Source organism: Sminthopsis crassicaudata, chromosome 4 (genome assembly GCF_048593235.1).
Source record: "Sminthopsis crassicaudata isolate SCR6 chromosome 4, ASM4859323v1, whole genome shotgun sequence".
Taxonomy (NCBI): Eukaryota; Metazoa; Chordata; class Mammalia; order Dasyuromorphia; family Dasyuridae; genus Sminthopsis; species Sminthopsis crassicaudata.
Window position 1 is genome coordinate 101,769,824 of NC_133620.1, and position 15,004 is coordinate 101,784,827.

At 43.2% G+C, this 15,004-nt stretch overlaps 2 pseudogenes; both read right to left on the reverse strand.

The window, feature by feature from the left end:
• Positions 1–5,678: 5,678 nt before the first annotated feature.
• LOC141540615 (biotin--protein ligase pseudogene) lies at positions 5,679–7,838 on the reverse strand (annotated as a pseudogene).
• Positions 7,839–10,481: 2,643 nt separating this feature from the next.
• Positions 10,482–12,754, reverse strand: LOC141540616 (biotin--protein ligase pseudogene; annotated as a pseudogene).
• Between the last annotated feature and the right edge of the window lie 2,250 nt (positions 12,755–15,004).

Here is a 15,004-nt window from a genome sequence, read left to right on the forward strand (position 1 = left end):
GTAGTCATCTCCCAGAGTTCTTTCGCTGGATGTAGCTGGTTCAGTTCATTACTGCTCTAATGGGACTGATTTGGTTCATCTCATTTTGAAGATGGCCACGTCCATGAGAATTGATCATCATATAGCATTGTTGTTGAACTATATGATATTCATTCAACTTTTGTAGTAAATTTCAATATATGAACTACATTGGCCAAGACATTTACTATAAAGTAGTGATTTTCCACTATATCTTTGACCTCTACTCACATATATTAAATTTCTTTAGCCACTTAAGTATAACAAATGCAAATAAGGAAAGCACCATCTCTGAAAGATTATTTATAATTCTTCTCTTAATAAAGAAATAAAAACAAAGGTTTTTTTCTGTATTTTGTGTGGCTTTTATTTATTTATTTGTTTGTTTGTTTGTTTGTTTGTTTTCAAAATATCTCCTTGGTTGAGTCAAAAGGATATTACCATCCCACATAACTGAGCAATGACTCAAGAAGGGGGGCTGATATTTTTTCCCTTTTCAAAGGGAGCTATAATGAGGGGTTGACTATTGTGAAACACCTAAATTTCCCTGTCTTGTTGGCATAAAAGAGCTCCAGGTATCAACATACACCAAGTTCCGTCTAAGAAGGGAAAGGCAGGCGACTCTTCTGAAAAAGAGAGAAATCCCTAGTAAACAAAAAGTAACTAAAAGGCATGAGAAAAATCATTAAGGGAAAAAAACCTCAAGCCTCCCCAATCCCAAACAGAACTTTCTGATGAATGGTAGGAAAGAGCTAAGAAATAAAGCAGGAATGTATTTGCAAGTGGCTATGCACTTTTGCCTGAAATGAAACTCACTTCGATATGGCCCACTCTGCTCTCTTGCTCAGGACAGTTGAATTAATTCTTGGGGATGATGAGGTTTTTCAGCATGTCCAAAGAGTTGCCGTCTGGATGCACAGTCATAACATCCCCTCCTTCTCGATGGACTTGAAGGAAGCCAGAATCGTCAATCCCAACAATCCATCCCAGTGGGCCCTCGTCGTTTCCCAGACGGACTTGCTGACCGCTGTGTATCCAGTATTTGTAATAGAGAGGAAGAATGGCATTAGGTCCTTTGTCCTGAAAGGCATCCAGTAGGCTCTCCAGCACAGTTATTGTTCTTGCCACCAGATAATCCACACGTAACAGACTGAGGTTTTGGTTGTGTTTCTTATTATATTCTATGATGAGATCATTGAGGCAAAGAGTAGGGTGACTGTTATTCACATTAACTCCACAGCCAATAAGAATATGACAAGTTGATCCCATAAGCGTTGAGTTGACCAACACTCCCCCAAGCTTCATTTGATCACTGTAGTAGATATCATTGGGCCACTTGACTCTTAAATTGATGTCCTGATAGTCAGGAATGGATCGAACTGCCTCCACCACTGCCAAAGACATCAAGTGTTGAACAAATGGGATTCTCTGACCCAGATGAGAATCTAGGGGGATGTGGAGGTGTAAGGTGGAAAGAGAACATCCCACAGGACTAAGCCAGACATTGCCATCACGACCTTTTCCTTGAGTTTGCTGGGCTGCAATCGCTACTAAACCCAGGTGTGGTGGCACCTCAACCATCAAGCCGTCCAGAAGATCCATTGTGGATGAAGTCACTTCAGCAAACAGAATGATCTTTCCCAGTTGCTTTGTGTGCAAATGTTTTTGATAGAGCTCCAGGTGAAAATGTTCTGGGGCAAAATCCTCTGTGGCAGTGATAACTGGCATATGAGATGGGGTCACTTCCAATTCTGGTGGATGGGATGAAACAAACTGAAGGGTCAGCTTGCTGAATTGCATTACTCCTTCGGGTCCCACATTTCTTGCCAGCCACTGCATAAAAGAAGTTCGGACTTCCTCATCAGCTGTGAGCAAATAGAGAGGAGTCAGGGGAGGAATTTTCTTTAATTCACACCTTAGGCCAAGGACCCTCAGGATCTCCTTCAGGACTTCCAATCGGGTGAAATGGCTTGATTTCAGCAAATTAAAGGCAGCTGGAGCTTCTATCAAAGTGCTGGGAGACATTTCCAAGTGCACCTGACAGAGAATTGCTTCTCCTCCGTTTGTTCCACAAGGCAGGTGAACAATCATCCTGTCTCGATGCACGTTTTCTAAGTAACCCTCTAGCTGTCCAGGATGGGTAGGCAGCTGTCCAGGGCCTTCTTCAAATAGGATCCCACTTGTCACTACATTCAGTTTCATTTCACTGTCATCAGCCTTGGAAAAAACCAATGTCTGGATGCTCTTCTTCAGTTCCTCTTTGCTTTTCAGCTGTAGGCCACCAAACGTGAAGGAGGAAGATAGCCCCAAAACCTTCCCACCTTGGGACAGGTACAAGATGAACTTTTGGGAAACTGCTTCAGAAATAGGCTCTTCTGTGGCAATGATCAACAATAAACAGTGATGCAGCCATGGATGGCTGAGCACATTTTTCTCCTTCAGCTGGGAGATGACATAACAATCAGTGTCAATACAATCCTTCAGAAGGGAATGGAGCTGCTGGAATCTCTGCTGTCCTTTCTGAGAGTCAGAGCCCACAAAGAGTAAAATGTTCGGTGGCTTCTCGGGAATATTGACTCTTCTCCTTCGTCCAGGTTGGCAAGTTGGCTTAACACTGCCTTCTTGGCTGCTGCTGAAACCATGAGGAAGATCTGCAAGGTCTTCTGCAGATGCCAATCTGACAGCTTCAGTGGTGCTGCTTTCTAGTCCCAAACACTCCAGGCAGCTTGAAAGATGGAAGTGATGGTATTCATCCAATCCAGCTCCTTTTCCCCATGCATTGGTGGCTTCTTGCTGACAAGCATTGCCTTTCTTCCGACGATACTCCTCCTTTTGAATCTTTTGGTCATCCCTGTCTCTCAAAGGCTCCAACATTTCTGCTTTGATGTGAAACTCCTCCACTTCTGTGATGTGGGATACTGTCCGTGGCTGTAGTTCTTTTAGCACCGAGGCCTGCAGAGGCACAGAAGCAATGTTTTGGGGTGCCAAACCACTATCCAATTGGAGTCTGTTTTCCATGAATGCAGTGTGATGAAATGATCTCTACTTGCTTCAGCAACTAGCTTCTAAGGCTCACCGGGTCTTCAGGCTAATGGCAAACAAGAGTCTGCCCACTTTCCTGCAAGCAGGAGTGAAAGTCCAGATCTTTGATTTTGTCTTTCAAAGTCCTGAATCTTTTCCTGGGCCCTGTGAGCTTTACTAGAGGCCTTTCTCTGTCCTTGGTTCCCAAGAGCTCGCTTGGAGTGTGTCCGAATCCAAAGATTTGTCCTCCAGCCTCTAGCCAGCTTCAGCCTCTCAATGTCCTCCCAGTGTGTCCAGCCAGCCCCAAAGTACAAGTCGGAATAGATCAGACTCCAAGAGGGTGGGATTGTGGGTTTCCTGGTCCAGTGAATCTCCCCACTGAATCCTGCTCTGAATCTCCTGGAGCTTCCAGTGGGCTTGTCCTTTTATAGGCTCTTTGAAAGGTGTGAACTCTTAAAGGGGGGGGGAGGTATGAACTTGTAAAGGGGGGAAAGTGTGAACTCTAAACTAGAGAACAGCTAAGTACCATGCTAATAACCCTGTTACCACTTTGTCAGAACCCTAACACTGCCCCAATGATTTTGCTCTGACTCTCTAATTCAGGGGTTCTCAAACCCACTGAGGATGTTTATGAGGTCCTCCAGATTGTGTTCAATGGACTGAGGGGGCGGAGACAGAGTGTGAGTTTTTGTTTGTACTATAGTCCTGCCCTCCAACAGTGTGAGGGACAGTGAACTGGCCCCCTATTTGAAAGTTTGAGGCCCACTGGGTCTAATTCATCTGTACCTTTGTTATTGCCCATGCCAGAAAAGTTCTTACTCCTCCCTTCTGCTCTAGCTCCTTTCCAGTATCATCTTCTTCAAGAGGTCCTTTCTGAAGCCCTCAGTTGTTTGTACTCTCCTCCTTCCCTAGTATGGTGCTTTAATCTTCTATGTGTCTTTTCTTTGCTTCTCTGTGAACATTAGTCCTTAGTTCTCTTATGGAGATGGAATTGGGCCATTCTCTGAGTCCATTTAGAGAAAGGATCTCAGATCAACCATTCTTCCCAAGCTGCATTTTGAATTCTCTGCCTATGACTACCCTGTCTTTCCTTTCCTTTTTCAGTTCCAAGTTTGTGTTCTCTTTCCCCCCTCAGAATTGGGTAAGCTTTTTGAGGAGAGGGACTATCTTTTTGCTTCTGTTTGTATCCCTAGTGCTTTGCATAGTGCCTGCCACATGGTAGGGGCTTAATAAATGCTTGTTGATTTAAAGGCAGAAATTGTATGATTTGGGGGCTTCTATCCCAAGCACTTAACACAGGGGTTAAACACTGTGCCAGTAGATTCTTAATAAATGCTTTCTTGATGGGTGAATGAAATGCACAATCATTTGTGACTCATTACTATGTTTCAGATAATGTTGTGGGCATTGAGAATATGACAACAAACACGAAAATGAAACAGTTACTCCTTTTTTTTAATAATACTTTTTATTGAACACATATATGCAGGGGTGATTTTGCAGCATTGACAATTGCCGAACCTTTTGTTCCAACTTTCCCCTCCTTCTCCCCACTCCCTCCCCCAGATGTCAGGTTGACCAATACATGTTACATATGTGAAATTCAAGTATAAGTTAAACACGATATATGTCTCCATGTCCAAAGAGTTGTTTTGCTGTCCAAGAAGAATCGGAATTTGAAACAGTGTACAATTAGCCTGTGAAGGATACCCAAAATGCAGGCGGACAGAAATAGAGGGATCGGGAATTCTGTGTAGTGACTCGTAGTCATCTCCCAGAGTTCTTTCGCTGGATGTAGCTGGTTCAGTTCATTACTGCTCTAATGGGACTGATTTGGTTCATCTCATTTTGAAGATGGCCACGTCCATGAGAATTGATCATCATATAGCATTGTTGTTGAACTATATGATATTCATTCCACTTTTGTAGTAAATTTCAATATATGAACTACATTGGCCAAGACATTTACTATAAAGTAGTGATTTTCCACTATATCTTTGACCTCTACTCACATATATTAAATTTCTTTAGCCACTTAAGTATAACAAATGCAAATAAGGAAAGCACCATCTCTGAAAGATTATTTATAATTCTTCTCTTAATAAAGAAATAAAAACAAAGGTTTTTTTCTGTATTTTGTGTGGCTTTTATTTATTTATTTGTTTGTTTGTTTGTTTGTTTGTTTTCAAAATATCTCCTTGGTTGAGTCAAAAGGATATTACCATCCCACATAACTGAGCAATGACTCAAGAAGGGGGGCTGATATTTTTTCCCTTTTCAAAGGGAGCTATAATGAGGGGTTGACTATTGTGAAACACCTAAATTTCCCTGTCTTGTTGGCATAAAAGAGCTCCAGGTATCAACATACACCAAGTTCCGTCTAAGAAGGGAAAGGCAGGCGACTCTTCTGAAAAAGAGAGAAATCCCTAGTAAACAAAAAGTAACTAAAAGGCATGAGAAAAGTCATTAAGGGAAAAAAACCTCAAGCCTCCCCAATCCCAAACAGAACTTTCTGATGAATGGTAGGAAAGAGCTAAGAAATAAAGCAGGAATGTATTTGCAAGTGGCTATGCACTTTTGCCTGAAATGAAACTCACTTCGATATGGCCCACTCTGCTCTCTTGCTCAGGACAGTTGAATTAATTCTTGGGGATGATGAGGTTTTTCAGCATGTCGAAAGAGTTGCCGTCTGGATGCACAGTCATAACATCCCCTCCTTCTCGATGGACTTGAAGGAAGCCAGAATCGTCAATCCCAACAATCCATCCCAGTGGGCCCTCGTCGTTTCCCAGACGGACTTGCTGACCGCTGTGTATCCAGTATTTGTAATAGAGAGGAAGAATGGCATTAGGTCCTTTGTCCTGAAAGGCATCCAGTAGGCTCTCCAGCACAGTTATTGTTCTTGCCACCAGATAATCCACACGTAACAGACTGAGGTTTTGGTTGTGTTTCTTATTATATTCTATGATGAGATCATTGAGGCAAAGAGTAGGGTGACTGTTATTCACATTAACTCCACAGCCAATAAGAATATGACAAGTTGATCCCATAAGCGTTGAGTTGACCAACACTCCCCCAAGCTTCATTTGATCACTGTAGTAGATATCATTGGGCCACTTGACTCTTAAATTGATGTCCTGATAGTCAGGAATGGATCGAACTGCCTCCACCACTGCCAAAGACATCAAGTGTTGAACAAATGGGATTCTCTGACCCAGATGAGAATCTAGGGGGATGTGGAGGTGTAAGGTGGAAAGAGAACATCCCACAGGACTAAGCCAGACATTGCCATCACGACCTTTTCCTTGAGTTTGCTGGGCTGCAATCGCTACTAAACCCAGGTGTGGTGGCACCTCAACCATCAAGCCGTCCAGAAGATCCATTGTGGATGAAGTCACTTCAGCAAACAGAATGATCTTTCCCAGTTGCTTTGTGTGCAAATGTTTTTGATAGAGCTCCAGGTGAAAATGTTCTGGGGCAAAATCCTCTGTGGCAGTGATAACTGGCATATGAGATGGGGTCACTTCCAATTCTGGTGGATGGGATGAAACAAACTGAAGGGTCAGCTTGCTGAATTGCATTACTCCTTCGGGTCCCACATTTCTTGCCAGCCACTGCATAAAAGAAGTTCGGACTTCCTCATCAGCTGTGAGCAAATAGAGAGGAGTCAGGGGAGGAATTTTCTTTAATTCACACCTTAGGCCAAGGACCCTCAGGATCTCCTTCAGGACTTCCAATCGGGTGAAATGGCTTGATTTCAGCAAATTAAAGGCAGCTGGAGCTTCTATCAAAGTGCTGGGAGACATTTCCAAGTGCACCTGACAGAGAATTGCTTCTCCTCCGTTTGTTCCACAAGGCAGGTGAACAATCATCCTGTCTCGATGCACGTTTTCTAAGTAACCCTCTAGCTGTCCAGGATGGGTAGGCAGCTGTCCAGGGCCTTCTTCAAATAGGATCCCACTTGTCACTACATTCAGTTTCATTTCACTGTCATCAGCCTTGGAAAAAACCAATGTCTGGATGCTCTTCTTCAGTTCCTCTTTGCTTTTCAGCTGTAGGCCACCAAACGTGAAGGAGGAAGATAGCCCCAAAACCTTCCCACCTTGGGACAGGTACAAGATGAACTTTTGGGAAACTGCTTCAGAAATAGGCTCTTCTGTGGCAATGATCAACAATAAACAGTGATGCAGCCATGGATGGCTGAGCACATTTTTCTCCTTCAGCTGGGAGATGACATAACAATCAGTGTCAATACAATCCTTCAGAAGGGAATGGAGCTGCTGGAATCTCTGCTGTCCTTTCTGAGAGTCAGAGCCCACAAAGAGTAAAATGTTCGGTGGCTTCTCGGGAATATTGACTCTTCTCCTTCGTCCAGGTTGGCAAGTTGGCTTAACACTGCCTTCTTGGCTGCTGCTGAAACCATGAGGAAGATCTGCAAGGTCTTCTGCAGATGCCAATCTGACAGCTTCAGTGGTGCTGCTTTCTAGTCCCAAACACTCCAGGCAGCTTGAAAGATGGAAGTGATGGTATTCATCCAATCCAGCTCCTTTTCCCCATGCATTGGTGGCTTCTTGCTGACAAGCATTGCCTTTCTTCCGACGATACTCCTCCTTTTGAATCTTTTGGTCATCCCTGTCTCTCAAAGGCTCCAACATTTCTGCTTTGATGTGAAACTCCTCCACTTCTGTGATGTGGGATACTGTCCGTGGCTGTAGTTCTTTTAGCACCGAGGCCTGCAGAGGCACAGAAGCAATGTTTTGGGGTGCCAAACCACTATCCAATTGGAGTCTGTTTTCCATGAATGCAGTGTGATGAAATGATCTCTACTTGCTTCAGCAACTAGCTTCTAAGGCTCACCGGGTCTTCAGGCTAATGGCAAACAAGAGTCTGCCCACTTTCCTGCAAGCAGGAGTGAAAGTCCAGATCTTTGATTTTGTCTTTCAAAGTCCTGAATCTTTTCCTGGGCCCTGTGAGCTTTACTAGAGGCCTTTCTCTGTCCTTGGTTCCCAAGAGCTCGCTTGGAGTGTGTCCGAATCCAAAGATTTGTCCTCCAGCCTCTAGCCAGCTTCAGCCTCTCAATGTCCTCCCAGTGTGTCCAGCCAGCCCCAAAGTACAAGTCGGAATAGATCAGACTCCAAGAGGGTGGGATTGTGGGTTTCCTGGTCCAGTGAATCTCCCCACTGAATCCTGCTCTGAATCTCCTGGAGCTTCCAGTGGGCTTGTCCTTTTATAGGCTCTTTGAAAGGTGTGAACTCTTAAAGGGGGGGAGAGGTGTGAACTTGTAAAGGGGGGAAAGTGTGAACTCTAAACTAGAGAACAGCTAAAGTACCATGCTAATAACCCTGTTACCACTTTGTCAGAACCCTAACACTGCCCCAATGATTTTGCTCTGACTCTCTAATTCAGGGGTTCTCAAACCCACTGAGGATGTTTATGAGGTCCTCCAGATTATGTTCAATGGACTGAGGGGGCGGAGACAGAGTGTGAGTTTTTGTTTGTACTATAGTCCTGCCCTCCAACAGTGTGAGGGACAGTGAACTGGCCCCCTATTTGAAAGTTTGAGGCCCACTGGGTCTAATTCATCTGTACCTTTGTTATTGCCCATGCCAGAAAAGTTCTTACTCCTCCCTTCTGCTCTAGCTCCTTTCCAGTATCATCTTCTTCAAGAGGTCCTTTCTGAAGCCCTCAGTTGTTTGTACTCTCCTCCTTCCCTAGTATGGTGCTTTAATCTTCTATGTGTCTTTTCTTTGCTTCTCTGTGAACATTAGTCCTTAGTTCTCTTATGGAGATGGAATTGGGCCATTCTCTGAGTCCATTTAGAGAAAGGATCTCAGATCAACCATTCTTCCCAAGCTGCATTTTGAATTCTCTGCCTATGACTACCCTGTCTTTCCTTTCCTTTTTCAGTTCCAAGTTTGTGTTCTCTTTCCCCCCTCAGAATTGGGTAAGCTTTTTGAGGAGAGGGACTATCTTTTTGCTTCTGTTTGTATCCCTAGTGCTTTGCATAGTGCCTGCCACATGGTAGGGGCTTAATAAATGCTTGTTGATTTAAAGGCAGAAATTGTATGATTTGGGGGCTTCTATCCCAAGCACTTAACACAGGGGTTAAACACTGTGCCAGTAGATTCTTAATAAATGCTTTCTTGATGGGTGAATGAAATGCACAATCATTTGTGACTCATTACTATGTTTCAGATAATGTTGTGGGCATTGAGAATATGACAACAAACACGAAAATGAAACAGTTACTCCTTTTTTTTAATAATACTTTTTATTGAACACATATATGCAGGGGTGATTTTGCAGCATTGACAATTGCCGAACCTTTTGTTCCAACTTTCCCCTCCTTCTCCCCACTCCCTCCCCCAGATGTCAGGTTGACCAATACATGTTACATATGTGAAATTCAAGTATAAGTTAAACACGATATATGTCTCCATGTCCAAAGAGTTGTTTTGCTGTCCAAGAAGAATCGGAATTTGAAACAGTGTACAATTAGCCTGTGAAGGATACCCAAAATGCAGGCGGACAGAAATAGAGGGATCGGGAATTCTGTGTAGTGACTCGTAGTCATCTCCCAGAGTTCTTTCGCTGGATGTAGCTGGTTCAGTTCATTACTGCTCTAATGGGACTGATTTGGTTCATCTCATTTTGAAGATGGCCACGTCCATGAGAATTGATCATCATATAGCATTGTTGTTGAACTATATGATATTCATTCAACTTTTGTAGTAAATTTCAATATATGAACTACATTGGCCAAGACATTTACTATAAAGTAGTGATTTTCCACTATATCTTTGACCTCTACTCACATATATTAAATTTCTTTAGCCACTTAAGTATAACAAATGCAAATAAGGAAAGCACCATCTCTGAAAGATTATTTATAATTCTTCTCTTAATAAAGAAATAAAAACAAAGGTTTTTTTCTGTATTTTGTGTGGCTTTTATTTATTTATTTGTTTGTTTCTTTGTTTGTTTGTTTTCAAAATATCTCCTTGGTTGAGTCAAAAGGATATTACCATCCCACATAACTGAGCAATGACTCAAGAAGGGGGGCTGATATTTTTTCCCTTTTCAAAGGGAGCTATAATGAGGGGTTGACTATTGTGAAACACCTAAATTTCCCTGTCTTGTTGGCATAAAAGAGCTCCAGGTATCAACATACACCAAGTTCCGTCTAAGAAGGGAAAGGCAGGCGACTCTTCTGAAAAAGAGAGAAATCCCTAGTAAACAAAAAGTAACTAAAAGGCATGAGAAAAATCATTAAGGGAAAAAAACCTCAAGCCTCCCCAATCCCAAACAGAACTTTCTGATGAATGGTAGGAAAGAGCTAAGAAATAAAGCAGGAATGTATTTGCAAGTGGCTATGCACTTTTGCCTGAAATGAAACTCACTTCGATATGGCCCACTCTGCTCTCTTGCTCAGGACAGTTGAATTAATTCTTGGGGATGATGAGGTTTTTCAGCATGTCCAAAGAGTTGCCGTCTGGATGCACAGTCATAACATCCCCTCCTTCTCGATGGACTTGAAGGAAGCCAGAATCGTCAATCCCAACAATCCATACCAGTGGGCCCTCGTCGTTTCCCAGACGGACTTGCTGACCGCTGTGTATCCAGTATTTGTAATAGAGAGGAAGAATGGCATTAGGTCCTTTGTCCTGAAAGGCATCCAGTAGGCTCTCCAGCACAGTTATTGTTCTTGCCACAAGATAATCCACACGTAACAGACTGAGGTTTTGGTTGTGTTTCTTATTATATTCTATGATGAGATCATTGAGGCAAAGAGTAGGGTGACTGTTATTCACATTAACTCCACAGCCAATAAGAATATGACAAGTTGATCCCATAAGCGTTGAGTTGACCAACACTCCCCCAAGCTTCATTTGATCACTGTAGTAGATATCATTGGGCCACTTGACTCTTAAATTGATGTCCTGATAGTCAGGAATGGATCGAACTGCCTCCACCACTGCCAAAGACATCAAGTGTTGAACAAATGGGATTCTCTGACCCAGATGAGAATCTAGGGGGATGTGGAGGTGTAAGGTGGAAAGAGAACATCCCACAGGACTAAGCCAGACATTGCCATCACGACCTTTTCCTTGAGTTTGCTGGGCTGCAATCGCTACTAAACCCAGGTGTGGTGGCACCTCAACCATCAAGCCGTCCAGAAGATCCATTGTGGATGAAGTCACTTCAGCAAACAGAATGATCTTTCCCAGTTGCTTTGTGTGCAAATGTTTTTGATAGAGCTCCAGGTGAAAATGTTCTGGGGCAAAATCCTCTGTGGCAGTGATAACTGGCATATGAGATGGGGTCACTTCCAATTCTGGTGGATGGGATGAAACAAACTGAAGGGTCAGCTTGCTGAATTGCATTACTCCTTCGGGTCCCACATTTCTTGCCAGCCACTGCATAAAAGAAGTTCGGACTTCCTCATCAGCTGTGAGCAAATAGAGAGGAGTCAGGGGAGGAATTTTCTTTAATTCACACCTTAGGCCAAGGACCCTCAGGATCTCCTTCAGGACTTCCAATCGGGTGAAATGGCTTGATTTCAGCAAATTAAAGGCAGCTGGAGCTTCTATCAAAGTGCTGGGAGACATTTCCAAGTGCACCTGACAGAGAATTGCTTCTCCTCCGTTTGTTCCACAAGGCAGGTGAACAATCATCCTGTCTCGATGCACGTTTTCTAAGTAACCCTCTAGCTGTCCAGGATGGGTAGGCAGCTGTCCAGGGCCTTCTTCAAATAGGATCCCACTTGTCACTACATTCAGTTTCATTTCACTGTCATCAGCCTTGGAAAAAACCAATGTCTGGATGCTCTTCTTCAGTTCCTCTTTGCTTTTCAGCTGTAGGCCACCAAACGTGAAGGAGGAAGATAGCCCCAAAACCTTCCCACCTTGGGACAGGTACAAGATGAACTTTTGGGAAACTGCTTCAGAAATAGGCTCTTCTGTGGCAATGATCAACAATAAACAGTGATGCAGCCATGGATGGCTGAGCACATTTTTCTCCTTCAGCTGGGAGATGACATAACAATCAGTGTCAATACAATCCTTCAGAAGGGAATGGAGCTGCTGGAATCTCTGCTGTCCTTTCTGAGAGTCAGAGCCCACAAAGAGTAAAATGTTCGGTGGCTTCTCGGGAATATTGACTCTTCTCCTTCGTCCAGGTTGGCAAGTTGGCTTAACACTGCCTTCTTGGCTGCTGCTGAAACCATGAGGAAGATCTGCAAGGTCTTCTGCAGATGCCAATCTGACAGCTTCAGTGGTGCTGCTTTCTAGTCCCAAACACTCCAGGCAGCTTGAAAGATGGAAGTGATGGTATTCATCCAATCCAGCTCCTTTTCCCCATGCATTGGTGGCTTCTTGCTGACAAGCATTGCCTTTCTTCCGACGATACTCCTCCTTTTGAATCTTTTGGTCATCCCTGTCTCTCAAAGGCTCCAACATTTCTGCTTTGATGTGAAACTCCTCCACTTCTGTGATGTGGGATACTGTCCGTGGCTGTAGTTCTTTTAGCACCGAGGCCTGCAGAGGCACAGAAGCAATGTTTTGGGGTGCCAAACCACTATCCAATTGGAGTCTGTTTTCCATGAATGCAGTGTGATGAAATGATCTCTACTTGCTTCAGCAACTAGCTTCTAAGGCTCACCGGGTCTTCAGGCTAATGGCAAACAAGAGTCTGCCCACTTTCCTGCAAGCAGGAGTGAAAGTCCAGATCTTTGATTTTGTCTTTCAAAGTCCTGAATCTTTTCCTGGGCCCTGTGAGCTTTACTAGAGGCCTTTCTCTGTCCTTGGTTCCCAAGAGCTCGCTTGGAGTGTGTCCGAATCCAAAGATTTGTCCTCCAGCCTCTAGCCAGCTTCAGCCTGTCAATGTCCTCCCAGTGTGTCCAGCCAGCCCCAAAGTACAAGTCGGAATAGATCAGACTCCAAGAGGGTGGGATTGTGGGTTTCCTGGTCCAGTGAATCTCCCCACTGAATCCTGCTCTGAATCTCCTGGAGCTTCCAGTGGGCTTGTCCTTTTATAGGCTCTTTGAAAGGTGTGAACTCTTAAAGGGGGGGGGAGGTGTGAACTTGTAAAGGGGGGAAAGTGTGAACTCTAAACTAGAGAACAGCTAAGTACCATGCTAATAACCCTGTTACCACTTTGTCAGAACCCTAACACTGCCCCAATGATTTTGCTCTGACTCTCTAATTCAGGGGTTCTCAAACCCACTGAGGATGTTTATGAGGTCCTCCAGATTGTGTTCAATGGACTGAGGGGGCGGAGACAGAGTGTGAGTTTTTGTTTGTACTATAGTCCTGCCCTCCAACAGTGTGAGGGACAGTGAACTGGCCCCCTATTTGAAAGTTTGAGGCCCACTGGGTCTAATTCATCTGTACCTTTGTTATTGCCCATGCCAGAAAAGTTCTTACTCCTCCCTTCTGCTCTAGCTCCTTTCCAGTATCATCTTCTTCAAGAGGTCCTTTCTGAAGCCCTCAGTTGTTTGTACTCTCCTCCTTCCCTAGTATGGTGCTTTAATCTTCTATGTGTCTTTTCTTTGCTTCTCTGTGAACATTAGTCCTTAGTTCTCTTATGGAGATGGAATTGGGCCATTCTCTGAGTCCATTTAGAGAAAGGATCTCAGATCAACCATTCTTCCCAAGCTGCATTTTGAATTCTCTGCCTATGACTACCCTGTCTTTCCTTTCCTTTTTCAGTTCCAAGTTTGTGTTCTCTTTCCCCCCTCAGAATTGGGTAAGCTTTTTGAGGAGAGGGACTATCTTTTTGCTTCTGTTTGTATCCCTAGTGCTTTGCATAGTGCCTGCCACATGGTAGGGGCTTAATAAATGCTTGTTGATTTAAAGGCAGAAATTGTATGATTTGGGGGCTTCTATCCCAAGCACTTAACACAGGGGTTAAACACTGTGCCAGTAGATTCTTAATAAATGCTTTCTTGATGGGTGAATGAAATGCACAATCATTTGTGACTCATTACTATGTTTCAGATAATGTTGTGGGCATTGAGAATATGACAACAAACACGAAAATGAAACAGTTACTCCTTTTTTTTAATAATACTTTTTATTGAACACATATATGCAGGGGTGATTTTGCAGCATTGACAATTGCCGAACCTTTTGTTCCAACTTTCCCCTCCTTCTCCCCACTCCCTCCCCCAGATGTCAGGTTGACCAATACATGTTACATATGTGAAATTCAAGTATAAGTTAAACACGATATATGTCTCCATGTCCAAAGAGTTGTTTTGCTGTCCAAGAAGAATCGGAATTTGAAACAGTGTACAATTAGCCTGTGAAGGATACCCAAAATGCAGGCGGACAGAAATAGAGGGATCGGGAATTCTGTGTAGTGACTCGTAGTCATCTCCCAGAGTTCTTTCGCTGGATGTAGCTGGTTCAGTTCATTACTGCTCTAATGGGACTGATTTGGTTCATCTCATTTTGAAGATGGCCACGTCCATGAGAATTGATCATCATATAGCATTGTTGTTGAACTATATGATATTCATTCAACTTTTGTAGTAAATTTCAATATATGAACTACATTGGCCAAGACATTTACTATAAAGTAGTGATTTTCCACTATATCTTTGACCTCTACTCACATATATTAAATTTCTTTAGCCACTTAAGTATAACAAATGCAAATAAGGAAAGCACCATCTCTGAAAGATTATTTATAATTCTTCTCTTAATAAAGAAATAAAAACAAAGGTTTTTTTCTGTATTTTGTGTGGCTTTTATTTATTTATTTGTTTGTTTGTTTGTTTGTTTGTTTTCAAAATATCTCCTTGGTTGAGTCAAAAGGATATTACCATCCCACATAACTGAGCAATGACTCAAGAAGGGGGGCTGATATTTTTTCCCTTTTCAAAGGGAGCTATAATGAGGGGTTGACTATTGTGAAACACCTAAATTTCCCTGTCTTGTTGGCATAAAAGAGCTCCAGGTAT